Source organism: Vulpes lagopus, chromosome 5 (genome assembly GCF_018345385.1).
Source record: "Vulpes lagopus strain Blue_001 chromosome 5, ASM1834538v1, whole genome shotgun sequence".
NCBI classification, from domain to species: domain Eukaryota; kingdom Metazoa; phylum Chordata; class Mammalia; order Carnivora; family Canidae; genus Vulpes; species Vulpes lagopus.
In genome coordinates this window covers 83,561,244-83,575,248 of record NC_054828.1, presented here as the reverse complement: position 1 = coordinate 83,575,248, position 14,005 = coordinate 83,561,244, and the positions used below count along the sequence as shown (strand labels likewise).

Below are 14,005 nucleotides of genomic sequence, written 5' to 3'. Positions count from 1 at the left end.
AACCCAGATCCCCTGATTTCTAGTCAAACACTCTTTTTAGATACCATAATGCTTTCAAGATTCTTTTCCACTATAATATTTGTGTATGTATTTGTGTGTGTGCATATATACATACAGATAATATGTATGTAGTAGTGTATGTATATGTACATACACATGATTGATTGAATGATTGACAGATAGTCTAGGTGAAAGGAAAATGTGGCGTGGTATATGGTAATCCCCTTGCCAATGAACACTCAGTGTGCTCTTGGAGTGGCAGCCTCAAGACCTTTACCTCCATTTCCTTATATAAAAACAGATGTTACATTCAGCAGTCATTCAAATTAGTTCATTGAACCCCAAATATGTGAAAAGCACTAGAGAGGTATTTTAATGATGACAGGTCAATATAAAATATGATCAGTGCCCTAAGAGTGATATGGATAAAGCACCATGGGCGTCCAAGCAGGAGTTCTGAGAGAGAGGAAGTTTAGGAATGATTTTATAAAGAAAAGAAATTTCTTTTCAAGAATCTGTAGGGAATATCTTTTAAGACAGAAGTAGCCCTATTTAAAAAATGCAATAAAGCTTGAAAGCTTAGAGAAATGGTGGGGGGACATAATGGATAGTGTGGTATTTGCTAAGCTTAAGATATATAAAGAAATAACAGCAGGGGAAAGTAATCGGAGGAGGCTGTAGTTGGGGCCAGACTGTGAGAGATCCCAACTAGCAAGTTAAGGAAAATGGTATTTGAACAAGGAAGTGTTGAAATCATAGCTTTGTTTCTGGAAAATTAATTTGATTGCAGGAAATTGAATTGGAGATGGAACAAATTATAGATAGGAAAACCAATTAGTAGTTGCAGAGATTTCTCCTAGTACCTCTAGTTCAGATTAAAGAATGTTTGAATTGACAGAGTGGAGATGAAGGGAAAATTAGTAAGAGTGATATTATGGAGGTAGGAATGAATATAAATGGATAGTGAATGGATGTTTAGAGCAAGGTGTGAGTTAAAGATAACTGAAAGCTTTGAGCCAGGAATTGAGAGGGTGATAGTGTCAAGAAGGTAAATAACCTTTAAGAAAGAGCAGTTTTAGGAAGAGATGATGAATTTAGATTTGAACATGACTTTGAGTTCATTTAATATGTACTTAAAATTAGAGTGTTACACATATGACATTGTGTAAAATATTTGGAATAAATGGACCCAAATGATTCCTTTTATTCATGTGATTCTATGTCTTTCAAATTTGTCCTTTTAGTTTAATAGAGAAGTTCTTGTCCTGTATTTAATGAAACATATTTCTGACAATGAAATTTCTTAAATGTGTTAACTCAGTCGGATGCATGTAGCTTTTCTATTGTATATATTGTTGGTGGTAAATTATATAGCAAGAAATACTTAGCTTTGTCATGATTCTGGGGATTTTTTTCACTCTAGTTTTTACAAGAAACAGAATAGGAACGCAGATCAGAATAACACTCAAGATTTCATTTTTATTTAGACAAAGAAATGTCTTAAATGCAGCCAGGTGTAAAAACTTAAAAGATTAAGTTAAAATGTTTTAATTTATGGATTTTATAATAATCTTTATATTTCTGTATCTGTGAAATAAGACTTTTGAGGCTGCTCCTCACATAATAGATCTTATTTATTTAACAAAACTATATACACCAATACTATATACCAACTGTTCTAAGTTACTTTACAAATATTGATTAAGAATCCAGTGAGAGGTAGTATTTTACTCATTCAAGATGAGGAAGCTCAAGCACAGAGAACTTAGGTTGTCCATGATCACACAGCTCATAAGAGGCAAAGGTAGGATATTGTTGCCTCTAGTTCCTGAGTAAAAAATGTCAACCTTGTACAGAATTAATGAAGTGTTTTTTTTGACAGCTGATGTTTTTCTGGATAGCATAGTGCAAGGTAAATTAAATTGGGCTTTAGGAAAAGTTTCAAAAGGAAATTCTAGTCCATTGCCTCAGCATTTGTATATCTTGCTTTAGACATCCTTGTAGCAAGACTCTAAACTGGATTCTGAAGTGTTAATGAAAAGAGAATGCATTAAATATGAGTTGAAGATGATTTCTGGAAGGGTAAGGGAAAAGCATATACACTGGTCTGTATGAGTGCTGGTTTATAAAGATTGAGAACTATAGCCCTAAGTTTCAGAATGACCATATTTTCTCTGTGGTGTGTTCCAGATCAAGTTTTAATGTATCTTCGTGGTCTAATGCCTTAGGTAGGTTGATAGTAATGCAGTTCTAATTCTATGACTTTTCCTTTTCATTGTTTAATTTATTTTATTATTTTATTGTTAGATGTTAACTTTAGAATAACTTGAGTTCCTAGAATTTGAGATTCACTGCTTTCAATTTAGTTTGACAGATATTTATTGAGCACCTATTATGTGCTCGATGATGCACTATGCTGCTTGGTAAGGTTATAAGAATGAAACCTCCTCTCCAAGGAAGAATATAGCGTAATGATTTGTCATATTGCTGATTTTTAAAAATATTTGATTTATATATTTGAGAGAGAGAGAGAGAGGGAAAGAGAGAGAGAGCACAAGTCGGAGGAGGGGAAGAGGGCAGAGGAAGAGGGGGAAGCAGACTCTCCCCTGAGCATGGAGCCTGACATGGGGCTTGATCCCAGTACCCTGAGATCATGACCTGAGCTGAAATAAGATGCTTACCCACCTGAGCCACCCAGGGAACCCCTGGAGTATTGTTGATTTAACTGCATGGGATGCATTTGGAATCCAAACTGTCCTGAGGATGCCTTTTAAGAATAATTCATCACTAAAATAAGCTCTTGCCAGTAGATAGCTATTTATCCCAGATTTAATTCTTTGTCCTTATTGAAGATATAAATAAGAACATAAGCTGATCCTTCTGTTCTTATACTCTTATTTCAGAGCCTGGTATTGGTGGAGGTAGTGTGCAGCAAAATTTAAATAAATAAGCTACTTATCAAGATAATTGTTTACAATTCATTATGAAATTTTTGGTGAATCTTACTTGAAGTTAGGATGCCAATTCTGGAAAAGTACGTTTAAAGTGAGCATTTCTTTTCTTTTCTTTTCTTTTTTTTTTTTTTTAAGAATTTCTATACTAGTTAAGAGTCCTACAGTTGGGACACCCAGGTGGCTCAGTGGTTGAGTGTCTGCCTCTGGCTCAGGATGTGATCCTGGGGTCCTGGGGTCCAGTCCAGCATCAGGCTCCTTGCAGGGAGTCTGTTTCTCCCTCTGCCTATGCCTCTGCCTCTCTCTGTGTCTCTCATGAATAAATAAAATATTTTTAAAAAGTCCTACAGTAGCTTAAAAATGATTCTGTGGTCTTTTCAGTGCTCTAGGAAATTAAATCAGATACTGTCTGATCATTTGGTCTCTACTATGATTTATGGTAATAAAAGCACATAACATTTGAGAAGATAGATTTTAGTATCCCTGCTTTTGCATGGAGGAATTTAAGATCCTTATGGCTAAGCACCTTGTCTATGTTCTCATAGCCATGAATTTGTTGGCCCCCAAATCTATGTCAAATCTCCAGCTGCAAAATTTGTTCTTTTTAGTGTACAATGTCTTTACACTTCTCATGGCAGGATTGGTACATCACTTTCATTGAATAGTTTAACCAAAATAGAGAACCTCAGGATTTTTTTTTTTTTTTTTGGCCTTTTTATTTCCCTTTAATCCAGGTTATCCATTTCTTTAGATAGAACTTGGTTGTGAAATGATATCTTAAGTAAGTGGTAAAGTTCAGTTTTCCTTCTGGTATGACTTTTTAAGGTACTAGAGCTTTTTATACGTTCTGCTCTCCTCTACGTCTTTTTTTTTCCCTCAGACTTTAGCATAAAGAGTTTTCAAGACTTATAGGGAGAACCATGTGTCCTATCCATATACTTGGAAGCAAAGACCAACTTTATAGATGAGCAGAAGATGCTGGCTATATCAGCAGTCTGTTTTTGCTTTCTTATAAAACTCTGCTAGTAATAAGATGAAGAAATGTAACCTTCTCGATTATGTTATGTGTCTGTTATTAGTTGTGTGTGTTTGCGTATGTATGTCCGTGTGCATGTGTGTGTGTGGTTTTTAAAGCAATCATAACACACTTCTAAATAAATTTTGTCCTTTGATATAGTCTTCTTGGGAGACAATACGGTTTTCTCCAAAACAATATATTTAGAGCCATTTTCTAGGTCTTGTTGTTTCATAATTATTACTTATTATCCCAAAGAGTATTGTTCAGTTTAATTATTTCTTTATCCAAGAAATTTTGTTAAATACCTAAAGAATGCAAGAAACCATACTTAAGCAACCTACCCTTTTATTCCTCAGTCTTGGCTCTAAAGCAAGGATTCTCCGTCATGGCACTATTGACATTTGGAGCTGGATAATTCTTTGTTGTGGGTGTGGGGGTTGTACACTCTAGGATGTTTAGCAATATCCCTGCCCTGTACCCATTAGATGCCAGTGTTCCCACCCCACATTCTCCCTAAATTGTGGCAACTAAAATGTTTCCAGACTTTGTCAAATGACCCATGGAAAACAAAATCATCACTGCTCTAATATCTGAATTAAAATTTTTGAAAAATTATCCTTCAGATGGTGAATAGTGCTTCTACTGAAAATACAGTAATGGCCATGAAAGATGTTGTAAAAGATGAGTTTCAAGAATATGCAGAGAGTGATTAGCATATAGTACAGCTTCCTGTGGATTTTATTTCTATCTAAATGAAATGTTTATTTAAAAAATTAAACCACTCTATGCTTATATTTATATCATTATGTTGTGCCCAATATTGCAAATCCGAGAAACCACCAAGGAGCCAGACACCGATGGAAGCGTACGAGGCTTTATGAGCAAGCTGGAGCTTGGGTCCAAGTATACCCAACACAGTGGAGCAGGGACTTGGACCCCAAAGTGGGTTACAGCTGGGTTTTTTATAGGCTAGTCTAGGGGATTTTCAGAAGGGGTGGAGGAATTTCTCAAGTTCTGTTTACATTTTGATATGGGGCTTTCAAGCACAAAGAGCTCTTTTCTCATTCTAATATGGGACTTTCTACCACTGGTGTGGGCTCTGTTGTCTTTCTGATATGGGATTCTCTGCCCAGGGCAATTCTGAGCTCTGTTGTCTTTCTGATATGGGATTCCCTGCCAAGGACATTGAGGACATTCTGCATTTTTCCCCCATAAAGTTCAGCTCTTATTCACAGTGGCCTAAGATGGCTGTTCTTGTGTAATGCTAAACTTTAGGTGGGATGGCCTTAATTTTTCTCGGCCTCCACAATTACTTGCTCTTGGCACTTTATTCATTTCTTCTAATATGGCCTATTTGCTTTTAATCAGACTCATCTAAAATAATGTTCAACTTTCTAAAGTTTGTCATTTTTTTAATGTTTCCATTATCTTCCAACATCTTCATCTTTTTAGCTGCCTTTTCCATTTTTGAAAAGGGCAAGGATAGTCCATTGGAAACAACTGGGTGCTCATTTGACAGAAAGTGCCAGAATATCTGTAGAGATCAAATGCAAATATCAGGATATGCAACTCCCATAATAGTTTTCAGAAAAGTTATTGAAATACTGATAGTGTCACTGGAACCAAACAAAAGTTAAAGATAACTCTTCGTTTTGTTCTCTATCTCTTAATGGGCTAAATTAATGAAATTACCTTAGAGTACTAAGTGTTCAAGGTAAAATCCAAATATAGTTATCGTTAATTACAAAGGCCTATTATTTGATATCCCTAAATTTATTTAATCAAATCTTATGTGAAATTATCTGAAATTTATGTGAAAAGTGAAATTTGAGAGTTCTAGGAAAGATGGCTAACAGACTGTCCTACCTTAAACACTCTCCAAAATGAACATGAAGAAGCAAAAATAGGGGCAGCCCCGGTGGCGCAGTGGTTTAGTGCCGCCTGCATCCTGGGGCGTGATCCTGGAGACCGGGGATCGGATACCACATTGGGCTCCCGGTATGGAGCCTGCTTCTCCCTCTGCCTGTGTCTCTGCCTTTCTCTCTCTCTCTCTAGCTGTGTCTCTATGAATAAATAAATAAGATCTTTAAAAAAAAAAAAAAAAAAAAGAAGCAAAAATAAAGTTGTAAGCTTTAGCCATAAATGAAACGGTAGGAGTGACCCTAGCCCCATTCCAATAGTCTTATTACAAAGACTATTTTCTTGATTTTATTTTTTCCCCATTTTTAAATTATAAATTTATTTTTTATTGGTGTTCAATTTACCAACATACAGAATAACACCCAGTGCTCATCCTGTCAAGTGCCCCCCTCAGTGCCCCTGACCCATTCACCCCCACCCCCGCCCTCCTCCCCTTCCATCACCCCTAGTTCGTTTCCCAGAGTTAGGAGTCTTTATGTTCTGTCTCCCTTTCTGATATTTCCCACACATTTCTTCTCCCTTCCCTTATATTCCCTTTCACTATTATTTATATTCCCCAAATGAATGAGACCATATAATGTTTGTCCTTCCCCGATTGACTTAGTTCACTCAGCATAATACCCTCCAGTTCCATCCACGTTGAAGCAAATGGTGGGTATTTGTCGTTTCTAATGGCTGAGTAATATTCCATTGCATACATAGACCACAGCTTCTTTATCCATTCATCTTTCGATGGACACCGAGGCTCCTTCCACAGTTTGGCTATTGTGGACATTGCTGCTAGAAACATCGGGGTGCAGGTGTCCCGGTGTTTCATTGCATCTGTATCTTTGGGGTAAATCCCCAGCAGTGCAATTGCTGGGTCGTAGGGCAGGTCTATTTTTAACTCTTTGAGGAACCTCCACACAGTTTTCCAGAGTGGCTGCACCAGTTCACATTCCCACCAACAGTGTAAGAGGGTTCCCTTTTCTCCACATCCTCTCCGACATTTGTGGTTTCCTGCCTTGTTAATTTTCCCCATTCTCCCTGGTGTGAGGTGGTATCTCATTGTGGTTTTGATTTGTATTTCCCTGATGGCAAGTGATGTGGAGCATTTTCTCATGTGCATGTTGGCCATGTCTATGTCTTCCTCTGTAGATTTCTGTTCATGTCTTTTGCCCATTTCATGATTGGATTGTTTGTTTCTTTGGTGTTGAGTTTAAGAAGTTCTTTATAGATCTTGGAAACTAGCCCTTTATCTGATACGTCATTTGCAAATATCTTCTCCCATTCTGTAGGTTGTCTTTTAGTTTTGTTGACTGTATCCTTTGCTGTGCAAAAGCTTCTTATCTTGATGAAGTTTCAATAGTTCATTTTTGCTTTTGTTTCTTTTGCCTTCGTGGATGTATCTTGCAAGAAGTTACTGTGGCCGAGTTCAAAAAGGGTGTTTCCTGTGTTCTCCTCTAGGATTTTGATGGACTCTTGTCTCACATTTAGATCTTTCACCCATTTTGAGTTTATCTTTGTGTATGGTGAAAGAGAGTGGTCTAGTTTCATTCTTCTGCATGTGGACGTCCAATTTTCCCAGCACCATTTATTGAAGAGACTGTCTTTCTCCCAGTGGATAGGCTTTCCTCCTTTATCGAATATTAGTTGACCATAAAGTTGAGGGTCCACTTCTGGGTTCTCTATTCTGTTCCATTGATCTATGTGTCTGTTTTTGTGCCAGTACCACACTGTCTTGATGACCACAGCTTTGTAGCACAACCTGAAATCTGGCATTGTGATGCCCCCAGCTATGGTTATCTTTTTAAAAATTCCCCTGGCTATTCGGGGTCTTTTCTTGATTTTAATAAAATTTGAACCAAATCAAAGTTGAATGTCAAAGGCTGACGTATATATCCCCAATTTCAAATAGGTTCTAGGTTCTGCAAAGTAAGTGAGAAAGTTCAGAAAGACCCCATCAATAATTCTTAACCTCGCGTTAGCAACACTAAGGATACAAATGGCAAATACCAAATTGGGGCAAATTTTCATACTTGAAAATATAAATGACAGGGGAAGTGAGGTTGATAGAGGGTTGAAATATACTATCTTTATTTTTCTCAGCCTGACTTCCTGTTGAAAAATCCATCCAGTTGTGCTGTTGGCTCTGAAGCGGATAATTTCTAAAATCTAAAATCTGAAACAGTTACCCTCAGGAAAAGAGTCTTCCAATTGGATAGGAATTTTTTTAAAGATTTTTATTTATTTATTCATGAGACACACACACACACACACAGAGAGAGAGAGAGAGAGAGAGAGAAAGAGAGGCAGAGACATAGGCAGACTCCATGCAGGGAGCCTGATGTGGGACTTCATTCTGGAATTCCAGGATCACACCCTGGTCCAAAGGCATACACTAAACCACTGAGCCATGCAGGCGTCCCTGATAGGAGTGTTTGGAAACAATGTATTTGAATTTAGGTTATCTCTGTTCTCTACCAACCTCTTCCCACTTCCCAAAGGATCTTGAAGGAATGAACAGACATTATATCCAACCAATTTCTAGATGTCCTGCTCAGACGTTTAAAAGGAAACAAACTTTTCATTAAAGTTTGTTTTTAAAAAGCCACTGAGAAGCAGGAGAATACGAACGACTACGTTAATCATAGTAAGTAGAGGGATAACCAAATTCTTCTTCTCTTACCTGTATTTGAGGGCTACTAAAAAATAAGTGAAATAAATGGAAACATAAAAGGCAATGGAGGAATATATTTTGAAAGAATTACTTCAGGAAACTGAAGAACACTTTAAGAAAAAATAATTCTCAACACTCTCAAGAAGATAAAAGTAACCATAGACTGTATGATAAGAGATCAAAGAAGAATTTAAGAGATTAAGATATAGATAAAAGAACACTAATGTAAGATTAAAAGAGAGTTGGCAGACAGGGGATGAGTAAAACTATTAAAATAATTAAAGCCACATTAGATATAGGAAGATGTAGAGTGAATGATGCAGCAGATGGACTCGATGACTTAGGGACATTCTTGAGAAAAATCACATAAAATGCAATAAGAGAGATTAAAAACTATCAGTGGAAATTTATTGATACAGAGGGGAAAAAATTCATCCCTGAAATAAAAGACTTTAATCTACAGATTGAAAAGAGTTCACTAAAAAAAAAAAAAAAAAGAAAAGAAAAAAGAAAAGAGTTCACTAAATACCAGGAAAAAGTAATAAAGACTTAGCATCCTTTTACGATTTAAAAATTTCCATAAGTATTACTAGAGTAAAAAAGAAGTCACCTACAAACTTAAAAAAAATTAAGTTGGCCCCATATTTTTCTCTCAGACCCCAAATAACACTGTAATAATGTCTATAGAATGTTGAAGGGGAAAAAATAGGTGACTTAAGTTAAAATAAGAAATTAAGAAATTAAGTTAAAATAAGAAATTATTTAATAAAAAAATTTAAAAATATTATTAAAAAGTAAGAAATTACAGCCTCTATGAACCCTGAATAAAAATTTACTTAGAAGATGAGTCAAAAGAAGAAATCTATAAATGGTAAAATTACCCATATAGAAAGATTGGTGATGAGCATGTCAAACACAGAATCAAACAGGCTAGGGGAAAAGATTGTAATATTCAAATTTTTGAATAGAAGATATATCATTTACAAATAGTAATTCAGTGGTAGTTAGCTGGGATAAAAAGTTAAAGAAGAACCAGCAAAATGTAGTGTTCTGGGGTGGGCTTCAGAGGGAACATCATGTTAACGTGCTAATTGCTTCATCATTCTTAGGGGAGTTTATTTTTGAAGTATATAAATGGAAAAATGTGGTTTCAGCATACTGGCGTATTTCATCAGTTGTAAAGAACATTTCTTTTCACATTTTAGCATCTCCAAACTTGAAATTTGTCTTCTAATCAATTGTGACTTCTGCTTATATTTGGCACTATATTTTCTTTCTTGATCATTTAAAAATAACAATGCATCTTATTGATTATTTGTTTGTTTGTTCGTTTGTTTATAGAGGGAATGGGGAGGGATAGAAGGAGGAGAGAGAGAATCTTAAGCAGGCTCTACACCCAGTGCAGAGCGTGGTATGGGGCTCAGTCTCACAACCCTGGGATCATAACCTGAGCTGAAATCAAGAGTTGGACGCTTTAATGACTCAGCTACCCAGGCACCCCTAATTATTGACATTTTAAAGTGCATTGAATGTAGATGGTAAACATGTAAAGTCATCACTAATAATACTAAAACTTGACTATTTTATGTATTTTTAAAATTAATGATTGAAAGGAAGAAGGGGAGTGAAAAAAGAGTAAAATACAAGCCATAAAGCAAAAGACTGAAAACAAAAGAAATGCTGGGAAGAGGACCTATTAGAAAATAACAATAATAGTTGGGACCTCAAACTATGGCATCAGACTGACATGGGTTCAAATTGCAATGTCAGCAAATGTGGAGATACAGTCAAATTCTCTGTGTAATGATAACACTGACAATGAGAAAACTTCCTATTACCCACTTCTATGATCATAGAAGTCAAAAGTGTAACTTCTGGAAATTTTAAAAATAATGGTAATAAAAGCAAAACATGTCAGCCTATGAAGTACAGTTAAGCATTCTTCAAGGAAAATTCATAACTTGAATATTTCCAATTTTAATCCATCAAGAATGAAGAAAGACTTATATATATATTTTAAATCAGCAACAAAAGTATCGCAGCAGGAACTGAATAATAATGATAAAACCATTGATCAATGAATTAAATATCAATTGAACTGGTAGATTTAAAAGCTTTTTCTTTGATAATGTAAAAGTCAGTAGTGTAAAGTTAGGGAAAGGAAGAAAGCCAGAAATGTCCAAAATTAAAATAAGGTTTGGGAGATGACTTAAGATACAGGCAAAATTGAATGCTACAGCTTTGTACAAATCTCTGCTACAATTTTGAAATTTTATTTATTTTTTCATTTTAAAATTTTTATTTATTTATTTTAGGGAGGGGTGTACAGAGAGAGGGAGAGAAAGTCCTAAGCAGACTCTGTGCTGAGCATGTAGCCTGACGTGGGGCTCATTCTCGACCCTGAGATCATGACCTGAGCTAAAACTAAGAGTTTCGGACACTTAACCAACTGTGCCAATCAGGCAGTCCTACAAATTTGAAGTTTTAGATGAAATACATGATTTTCTAGGAAATTTTAAGCAGATTTAAAAGGGGATAGAAAACTTGAAACAAAAACATATAATAGAAAAATAAAACTGTACAAAGAGTGTTATCTATCCCTATCTCTTAAATAAAATGCATTTTAGATTGTTTAATGGTTAAATTCTGCTTAACTGTCAAGGAACAGGTAATATTAGTGCCATTAAAACTGTCCTTGATCTTGGAGATCAGAAGGCATAATTAATAATTACATTCTGGAGACAATATAATATTGGCCTAAAAACCTCACATCAAAAAGTAAGAAAAAAGTACCTACAAATCAATCTTGCTCAATATTGATGAAAATCATCTTTAAAAATTTAGCTAATGCAATACACCAGTGTATTAAAATATCATAAGCCATGGCCAAATTAAATTCATTTAGGAATGCAGGGGTTAGTTCAATATAATTCTGAGATCATATTGAAATTAAAAAGATTAAATTTTTGAATACCTTAAACATTTGATATAATCTAATATTCTTATATAAAATCCCTAGATAAATATGAATAATCAATTTCTTAAAATAAATATGTGTGTGTATGTGTTTGTAAAACAAGACAAAGATTGTTTCCCAGCATCATTATTTGATGATTTTTCTCTAGAAGGTGCTAGCTAAGGCAATTATGTAAGAACAACAAATTATAAATACTGTGAAAAGAGTTACTAAAAGAAGCATGGCACATAATCCATTCCTAGTTGCTTTGGTAAATTTGGTAGCAAAATATTACTACATGCCAATCTTATTGTCTAAAATCTGAAATACCATGAAACTTAACTAAGGAACAATTGATTAGAAACAAAAAAATATTGAATTTAATGAATACATTAATTTGTGGTTATCCATGAATAAATAAATTCAAACCTCCAAAATGTGTGGATATAAAAGTCACATTCATAATATCATCAAAAAGGTGAGAACATTTAGGAATAAACATGAAATATATGAATTTATATAATTAGGGAATTTATAAAACCCTGCTGTCATAATCTTTTCATACAATGAGGTATTAGTAAAAATGTCAATTATCCATTAATCCAAAGCAACACAATAAAAATCCCAGTGGGATTTGTACTGGATTTATTACCATTATGTAAAATTTATCTGGAAGAAAGAGTATGAGGGAAGTAATGATCAGTTAAGTTCTAAGAAAGGAAATTAGAGAGAATGCACTTTTCTTACCTAGTTTGGGAGGTTGCACTTGCAGGGATATGAATATATAGCTCCATGGAGTAGAGTAGTTAATGCAGAAATAGAGCCAAGGCTATTTGGGAATTTAATATATGATAAATATATTTCAGATCACTGGGGACAAGGATGGATTATGGAATAAATATTGTATCAGTAGATTTTATGGGGGAAAATTCCTTTCACTTCCTCTACACCAAAGGTTTAAATATATGATTTTTAAAAGTCACAAATGTATTAGAAGAAAATGTAGTGAAGATTTTCATATTGTGGTAAAAAACTCAGGAGCCGTACAGGAGAATCCTTAGATACTGAGTTAAAATACTACCAGTAAAAAATGTACATGATCAAGATAGACTAGGTACACATGTCCTCTAACCCTCCAGTCCCATAAAATAATAAAGCAAATATATTTTTTAAATGGAAATAAAATAGTAACAGTGCAAGGGAAGAAGAAAGTGTAACCTGTGTTGTCCCTATCTTCTTGGCATTGGGTACTGCTTTTGAACCACGACGCCTCATCCTTTGGAAATGTATCCCTGCATAAAGTTCTCTCCATCCCCTGCTTGGTCAGAAGCACTGTCAGTTCATGAGCCAATCACTGTCTGCAGTGGTGCCAGAACAGCTTGGGAGTCCCATATACCTTAACTTCACCTATTCCTAGCCACAGCTTCCAAACTGGCATTATTTAAAGGGGACATTCACACAAGCAGCTAGGTTCTTGGGGCTGAGGCAGCCGCGGTAGGGGTGGCTGGCTCTGGGGCTGAAATTGGGACTGTGTTTTGGAGCCTCATCATTGGTTATAGCAGAAACACTTCTCTGAAGCAACAGCTCTTCTCTTACTCCATTTTGGGCTGTTCCCTCTTGGATACTGTGGGGCTCTTTTGCCTCATGGTGGCCCTTCTCATCCTCTTCAAAATGTGAAGGAGCCATCTTCAATTCGCCTGGGCCTTTCTTCTTTGTCTTGTCTTCCCTGCACGTTCCTTTTCTTATACATCCCCAGACAGGCTGGGTAAAATGGTTGGCTTGGGTTTTGGCAAAGGGAACACAAATAAATACTGTATTAATAAGGAAAAGAAAAAGAATGTCATTGGCATAGAGGGTAAGGAATTATATATATGAGATTATTTGGGGAAAGAATACCGAAATAATACTGAGGAAACCATTATTTAAAAGTCAAGTATGAAATTGCTCTTGTTCCAGTGTACCAAGCAGAGAACCAGCATGTTGACTCCGTATTCTTTTATTTCCCTGCTGACTAGTTCAGTTCTAGGGTGATCAGGATAAGGGTAGTGAGCACAATGTAAGCAGATGACTCCCTGGATTTCTCCAGACTCCAACCTACTTATGTAGTACCCCAGGAGAGAAAATGCATGGTTCCTTCTCTGCAGTGATGTCAGTGAATAGAACTGGCAAGACAACATGGGTATGTAACTTCATGATATCCATGGTAACACTTCCTAGAAGCTTTCTTGAGTTACTAGTGTAAGCTTAACTCTTCTACAGACAAATCATGTTCTTCATGTCTAAATTTTTTTCCAGTGGCATAACGCCTTTCTCAAACTCCTCATGAATACCCAAGGTATAGTTAACCAGAGCATATCTGGCCCAATTTTTACTTATTCTTTCATGTTTTTTTCTCATTGTCATGGTGTGGGGTCCTATTATCAAGGCAACTAGGAATGGATTATGTGCCATGCTTCTTTCAGTAACACTTTTAACTCCTCTTTGTATGATTATTTGTTTCC

At 35.6% G+C, this 14,005-nt stretch overlaps 1 protein-coding gene and 1 pseudogene across 3 annotated transcripts in view; both read left to right on the top strand.

The window, feature by feature from the left end:
• The window catches only part of EXOC6B (exocyst complex component 6B), a 620,952-nt gene that overhangs the window by 384,789 nt on the left and 222,158 nt on the right, over window positions 1-14,005 (top strand). The window lies entirely within an intron of this gene.
• LOC121490925 lies at window positions 2,068-13,264 on the top strand (annotated as a pseudogene).